The following is an 8,609-nucleotide window of genomic DNA, read 5'->3' on the forward strand; positions in this document are numbered from 1 at the left end:
GAGAAGTTGCAGATGCAAACCCAGATGAGTGGCTGAAGCATCAGCCAAAACAGGTACAGCTTAGTACAAGTTGTATAATCCTAGGCCCTCAGGGAGTGGCTATGAAGATAAACAGTGACACTTATCTAGATCAGGAGCATAAGATTGAGGGTAGCATCCCTCATGTGACACTTATGATATCTGAACACTATAAACAGAAGCATTTAGGGGCAATGATGGCAGACTCAGAAAAAGCCAGATTTGTAACGACAAAAGAAAACCCTGCTATCTGGAGGAGCATTGATGGACAGTTCACAAAACTGATGATCTCTGCTCAAGGAATAGGACATCCGCAGACTGTGAAGCTAATGAACCAGCTAATCCTTCCTGTACAACCTGAAAAAGACCTCAGAGAAGAAATGATACAGAATGTGCCAGCAGACCTGTGGGCAAAGAACAGTACAGACATTGGATTTGTGAAATCAGCTCGTCCATTGAGAGTTGAACTCATACCGGGTGCAAAACCCCCTTGGAAAAACCAATACCCATTGAAGCAGGAAGCAATTGATGGAATTGAGCCACAGATCAAAGGATTGTTAGAGGCAGGAGTCTTGAAGATAACTCAATATCCGTTAAGTAACACACCTCTTCTGCCAGTAACGAAACCTGATGGTTCATATCGTCTGGTACATGACCTACGGGCTGTGAATGAGGTAGTTGTCAGCTATCCAGCTGAAGTTCCTGATCCTCATGTGCTGTTGACTCAGATTCCATCTACAGCCAAAGTATTTACAGTGATTGATTTATGCGGGGCTTTCTTTTCTATACCTCTTAGTGTAGAAAGTCAAGGGTTATTTGGGTTTACCTACAAAGGTCAACATTATCAATATACCAGAATGCCACAAGGGTACAAACACAGTCCTCATGTTTTTAATCAGGTCTTGAAGGAGGACTTAGACGGGTTAGGGCAGACGATAAGTAGTACTGCCATTCAGTACATGGATGACATACTCCTTTGTGCCCCAGATGAAGAAACATGTCACAGGGATTCCGTTAAACTGTTAAAGGTTTTGGCGGAGAAGGGACACAAGGTGTCTAAAAAGAAGCTACAGTATTGCCAGGAAAAGGTAACTTACTTAGGACAATCTATTACACAGGGACATCGCAGTGTCACTAATGAACACTTGGAAGCTATTCAGAAGGCTCCAAAACCACGAACGGTTAGGGAAATGATGATGTTTTTGGGCATTACTGGGTATAGTTCAGCATGGGTGGAGGATTACACTAGACTGGTCGCTCCATTGAGGGGGATGATTAAGGAAACAGGTAGTGATAAACTCCAATGTTGCATTACTTGGACAAGGGAAGCTGATTTGGCGTTTGAGACAATTAAACACAAATTGCAAGAAGCGCCAGCTTTAGCGCTTCCAGATTATTCCAAAGAATTTGGATTGTATGTTTCTTCTTCAGCCAAAGGGAAGTATGCCTGCGCTGTTCTTACGCAACCAACAGGCATTGGACCTAGTCCACAGCCCATAGCCTATTACTCTGTCGCATATTCAGAGGTAGAAATGGGTTTCGCGCCATGCTACAGAGCAATGGCCGGGGCATATCTTATGTACGAGAAGGCAACAACCTTAACAATGGGGTACCCAATTACCATTCTCTGCCACCACAGTCTAAGGAATCTTTTGAATCAAGGCAAGTATACTTTGACGATGCCTAGGATTAGGAATTATTACAGGATGTTGGAAAGGGAAGATGTAACATTACTAAGATGTAACACACTTAACCCAGCAGAGACCTTGCCAACCCCAGAAGATGGGGAACCACACGATTGTGTGAAGGAAGCTATGAGGTACTCTAAGCTTAGAGCAGATCTACTAGCTTTGCCTTTAAAGGAAGCTGACGTTGAGTATTGGACTGATGGATCTTGTTACCGGGTAGGAGAAAGTTTACGTGCTGGGTATGCCATAGTCCGATCCCAAAATTCAGGGTTCATTGTGGAACAAGCCGAGGCTGTTCCTCAGCCTTGTTCAGCTCAGTTGGCTGAGTTGATTGCCCTCACAGAAGCATGCAACTTGGGAACCGGACGAAGAGTGACAGTGTACACCGACTCTGCCTACGCCCATAATGTGTGTCATCTACATGGAGCTGTATGGAAGGGACGGGGTTTTAAGAAAACTGATGGTTCGCCTATTCAGCACCACGCTCAAATCATGAAGCTGTTACAAGCCATGATGAAACCAAGGGAATTAGCCATAGTGAAGTGTGCCGCACACAGATCTGACTCATCACATGTCACACAAGGTAACAGGGCTGCAGATGATGCAGCCAAAGCCATTACAGGAGCAGACAAAGCGGGTAAAGTTCTGCTGGTCACACATGAAGCACAGTTACAGGGCATGGTCACGCTTGAGGATTTGTTGATGTTACAGAGTGGGGCAAATGCGCTAGACAAAAACCTATGGTTAACAAGGGGGGCTAGTCAGGATGACACAGGTCTATGGAGAAATCATGAGGGACTGGTTGTGGCACCCCCAGATTTATTAGGCATGCTGATACAGGAAGCCCATGGATTAGCACATGTGGCCAGGGGGGAGGTAAGACGCAAGATCACCAAGGAATATGGTTTTTGGGCTCCATACATGGTCAATGTGTGGTCTGTTTGAAAAACAATATCAGACCTGGAATACCAGTGGGAACTGGGCATATCCCTACCCCAAACGGGCCAATGAAACATTTGGTGATTGACTATGTGGACATGATTCGTCCTGTTGCAGGATACAGGTACATGTTAGTTGTAGTGGACAGGTTCAGCAGATGGGTAGAAGCATGCCCCACTCGAAAAAAGGATGCTCAGTCTGTAGCAAAGTTCCTATGCAGGGAATTCATACCTAGGTTTGGAATTCCAGATAGGATAGCGTCAGACAATGGTAAGGAATTTGTGGATAAGACGGTAAAGCTTATACTACAAAAGTTGGGAATCAAACAGAGATTTGGGTGTATTTACTCACCTCAAAGCCAGGGGATGGTAGAGAGGATGAACGGGGTCCTTAAGAACCGTCTTTCTAAGGTCTGTCAGCATACAGGTCTTAATTGGGTGGAAGGACTCCCTCTTGCATTGATGGCCTGTCGTTCCAGTGAGATTCGAGGGATGCACTTGACTCCCCATGAACTGGCTATGGGGAGAATAATGACAGCTCCCTGTGCACGAACCAGTGGGAAAGGGCCAAGTTTGGCTCTCTTGGAGAGTGACATGAAAGCCTATGTACAGTACATGACTAACCGGCAAAAGAGTATCTCTTCTTATGTGCTCCACAAACAGGAACGTGAAAAGGAGGTGAACGCACAGGAGAGGAAGGACGCGTTGCAACCGGGTGACAAAGTATACGTGAAGGTCTACAGACGGAAGTGGCATGAAGCTCGACGGGAAGGACCATACGAGGTCGTTCGGTGCACTGGGACTGCCATCCAAATCAAGGGGTCCCCCACCTGGTATCACGTTCATCACTGCATCAAGGCACCCAATGAGGACGATGAGGGAGAGCCTCAGCAGGATGGTGAGGAGACCCCTGGGGACGAGGAAGTCCACAGCTTGGACATCCAGGCTGACGAAGATGTTGGTGAGTATCTGCGCCGTGATGCAGATGATGCCGGGGGCCTCGTCCCAGACCCTGTCCAGCCCAGAGATGAGTGGGCCAAGGGAGATCGTGAAGGATCCAGTGACTGCGACACCCCTCTTGGGGGTTCTACCAAGCCTGGTGTTGCCCCTGTTGTCACCCCTTCCGACCCTGACAATGCTCCAGACGGAGATGTCAGCAACCCGGGCGGCTGCCCGGACCAAGGTACCATTGAGAGACACAGACCTGTCAGTGATACACCCCAACCAGACAGATCCCGTGATACACCGAGGCCAATTAGGAGGAAACTCAAGCCATGCCGTTTCAGAGACTAATATACCCCTTAGTGTTCCTACCCCATTGACTTCCTTGGACAATGTTACACTTCACTCACACACTGTTATGCCTGGACGTCAGAGAAGAATGATCACAGCAGGTAGAGCTTTTGTTTGCCCACATTCACGTTGTACTGTTGATGATTGTTTGATCTATACCGCCGAAGCGGACGAGTGGTATTTACTGGATGCTAAATATGTTACACTTAATCAACACTCAAGCAACACGCAAGAAACTCGTGTGACATTAACTAATGTTGACAAGGTGTTGAACTCGTATTGGTGTGCTAGACGTTATATCGGTGAACAGGTGTCTAGTAAATCCAACAATTTCAAGGACAAAGTTTGTAGGAACACTCCTGACTTTCCACACTACTATTCGTTGGACTGTGAGAAATTTGTGCATGAATATGTTCACGTTGAGTTACCAGGAAAGGTTGAAAATGTTGCTGTAAAGGCTTCTACGAAGGCGATTGTAGTCGCTACTGACGATTATTTGTTGTATGATTCTAATCACCTGGGGACACGGTCCCACCCTAATTCTGCCACTAGTATCATGAAAGATTTTGCTTCAAAAATGAATTATTCTGATTGCTGGATTTGTCAACAGGTCCCTGTAAGTACATCTGCTCCTATGTTTTTCCCCATACCGTTAACTAAAGCAGAATGGTTTCATTATAATTGGCAGGGTTTAGCCCAATTTGTTTTACAGGGCAAGAACCAGAGCTCTTCTTGTCAGCCCAGCACGATTCTGGTTCCTTTAAATTCTTCCTATGCAGGTGTGGATATTGGTGTGTTGGAACGTCTGACAGCAGCAGTTAACGAACACCATAGGCCTAGCGGTGTGGGGAAGGTTATTATTGATAGGCTTACACATTTGTCACAACCAACAGGTCCGAAGAAGATATATATTATCCAAGCTATGTTCGTTCAATTGAATGGTACTGCATTGAGTCCTCATCTGTCATGTTCTGGGAGTGTGACTTCTACACGGTGGAGAGGTTCAGTTGTTATTTCTGGATTGAAATGTAAAGTTGTTGATTGTGCTATGGTGCCTCAAATGAAATTACATGATACCAATACTACCAGACGGCAGAAAGGCACCACGCAGCTTAAGGTCATGCCTCTCGTAAATATTACAACCTGTATTGACATACAATCTCGGCTCAAGGGCAGCACGATTCGTCAGCTAGGGGCCGCGTCTTGTATAGGTGGTGTCATTTTCGTGTATCCTGGTACGGAGCTTCAACTCCCGGAGGGTGTGTTTCTTGTGTGTGATAATAATGCATTCTCTAAGCTTCCTGCTTTGAGTGAGGGTCTTTGTTATTTAGCTCATCTGATACCTTTGATTAGGAAAGTTACTCGGGAGGAGATGTCTGTACTTCACAAACAAGCAACCCATCGTAGTCGTAGGGCGTTATCTACCGCTCAGAAGTTTTTTGGCCTAATATTCCCAAGTTATGGTGTCTACAACTCTCAGACTGAATTAAGTGCCCTATCATCCGTTCTTGAAAAACACATTAATGCTTCGGATGCTGTAGTATCTGCCCTGGCTACTGAATTGACTGAAACTAAGAATGTAGCTCTCCAAAATAGAATGGCTTTGGACATTATTTTGGCCAGTCAGGGTGGTACTTGTGCTTTGATAGGCGGTGAATGCTGCAGTTATATTTCGGATTCTGGTAACGCTCTGTATGATTTCCATGAATCTAACAAGAAGGGTATAGAGGATTTACGTAAAGAACACGGTTGGAATACATTGGATTTCTTTGATTCTGCTTTTTCAGGTATTGGTAATATGATCAGGTCCGTCGCTATTATTCTTGTTGTCATTATCATCTGTATTATGTTACTTGGTATTTTAATCAAATGTTTTGGAAAGTGTATTTCTGATGTTCCGGTTAATGCTTTAATGATGGCCGACATAGCTGATGAGCAAAAGCTGGATTCTGTTTTGCTTTCTGATTTTGTTTCCTCTTTTGATGATTTGTTTATTAAGTGATGTTTTGTGATTGTTTGCTTCGGTTCCTGTTTGTTTCTTTCTATATCATGTGATTGATGTCGGTTGTGAAGTGATGTAATGGTTACGCGACAATGGAAGCTCCTGACTATGAAAGTGTTATCAATCTGAGACAGCGGTAAAGGCTGTTCTCCAACTGGGGCCATGTGCTAGCAACCTCTGACCCTGCCGCTTCGAGGACGAGGGAAACATCGGTCGTTGGAAATTTCTGTATCTCAGTTTTTGTATTATGCATGATGAACTGAGTGTGGTTTAATTGTGATTGTTATTTACAAGATTCTTTTTATTATTGGTTGTTTTCTATTTTTTGTATGTGTTATCTTTGGTTCATAGTACTGGTCCTGGGTTGGTCTGTGTGGAGGTTCTACCGTGATGTGTTGATGTTGTTGATGTAGTTTTGGGTTGATGTAGTTATGGGTTGATGTGTTGATGTTGTTGATGTAGTTGATGGGTTGATGTAGTTTTTCTGTCTGTCGTTTAGTTTCGGAACACACTCTGCGTGTTCCGAGGGGGGCTGTGTCGTGTATTTTCATGCTCTGTAACCATAGCAATGGCCCTCTAATACACACAATGGCCTTTTGACATGCATGTGCAGAGGCTGTAATATCATCATGAGTAGATATAATTGCATTAGGGCCCGAGCCAGAAAGACGCCCATAGCATAAATTGCATTAGAATTGTATTAGACCACAGGGTGAATTGCATTAATAACATCCTATTTACAGGACAGAAAATGACCTCACCTACTATGATCTCACTGGCAAACTTTGTATCTGAACCAAATTAAAATGACGTGGACTCTGTTTTGATTGGCTCAGCGACAGTGACAGTGACAGGGTATAAAATCCTCTACACAGATGGGCTCTTTCTCTTTTTCTTCATATCCATATCTTTGACTTAATATCCTGTGACCGATTCGGACCACCAGCTCCATTGAGGGGCCATGCTGTGTAACCTGCTTTTTTGAATAAACAAGTCTTAAATTTGCTCAAGAACTCTTCTTCATTTTTAGCAGTAACAGATACCAATATATACGAAAGTACCTCTGCCAGATGTGTGTGTGTGCTGTTCATAAATGGCTCTTATAGTAGGATCCAGTGGCGCCGGCAGGATTAGATTTCATAGTACGCACGGAAACGTAGCAAAACTTTGCAGACTAGCCTACAATATAGGTTGGATGGTTGTATCACCTATAACGCGCTCTACACAGAGCGCAGCAACACAAACATTAACTATAATACATATGGGACATGTATGTTGACACATGTAAGACAAAATCTTCCCAAAATGTATTTTTAAATGGCGATTAAGTCGAGCAACCCTGGCAGAAGCCCGTTTTCGCACGTTCTATTACCAGTGGGTGGGCAGGCACCCTACATTATGGTGACGGCGCACCCGAAAATCCATTGCTTGTAAATGTCTTTAGTGAGCCACACATCCTGAAATGTACATTTGCCAGGCATAGCTCCAGCTGCTTGCTGCCGCTTAACCTGCACCGGAATTTTCTTGAGGCAAGTGCGTGCTGCGACTCAGATAGCGGGAGAAACATGCAGACAGCGTAACGTAGCATATTTACTAACATTTCAAATTACACTTTAAATGAATGTGCAATAATACTGTGTGTGACAACCCTCGTGCACATAAGGTTCAGAGATAGGAAATGTTAGGATATTTATAGCATAGCATAGAGTACAGCACAGTGTTTTATTTGTACAGTATAGTATAGTGGATAGTGTATATAGCCTTTATTTATGTAAACCAGCTCTTTTCCCTTCTTGTTTTTAGTAGGCCTATATTTATTTTTTTCCTAGCACCAGGGGAGCCCCCCCCTCCCAAATGTCGTTGTATGGTACCTGTACTGTATTAATGACAATAAAGACCATTCATTCATTCATTCATATGTACTTTTTTTATAATAAAAAATGTTTTGTTGGAAAATAATGTTTATCTGGCAGTGATTTTAGAGTAAGACTCGGTGCTTACTGGGTAATGTGAAAGTTGTGACAACAAAGTAATGACATTCTCTTCAGCTAGGACCAGAAATGGTGCATGGGTAGGCTGATTGGTGATTTGGTGACAAATGAATAATATAGGCACTTCCTACTCCTGTATATTGCTCTTGAATGGCTGGAAATTCACCATGACTTTCAACTTATCAACTAAATTGGTGCGCGTGACTCATTATTACGCACGGCATCAGCACGGCGGCTCCATGGAAACAGTTGATCTATGACGTTTTTTGACAGAACGTTAAAACAACAATAGAATAATTGTACAAATCCTCAGTTACTTTACTGCTGGAAAGCGGTGAGACCTATGGTTAAGACGGTCAACTAAAACGGAACAGTGAGATTTGGTGAAAGTCCCCTGTGATATCAAGTAATTACAGCCGGACAATGGCAATCTGGACATCTGGCTCGCAGACAGAGTCGTCTTCATTCGGTAAGTTAAAAAAAGATAGTCTGGCGACTCCGTCCAGTTTAAATCATTTGTAGCCAAACTCAAGACCATGAATTGCAGCTATTTCCATTATTCTGAGTAATAAACATTATTAGGCAAATTATCAATGTGGTACTTTATTTTTTTTTATTTTTTTTACATGTTTTACAACATATCCTAATCAATGTTGTCATTATTCTATTGGTTTGAATG

The sequence above is a fragment of the Nansenia antarctica genome, assembly GCF_963989245.1.
Source record: "Nansenia antarctica genome assembly, chromosome: 1".
Lineage (NCBI taxonomy): Eukaryota > Metazoa > Chordata > Actinopteri > Argentiniformes > Microstomatidae > Nansenia > Nansenia antarctica.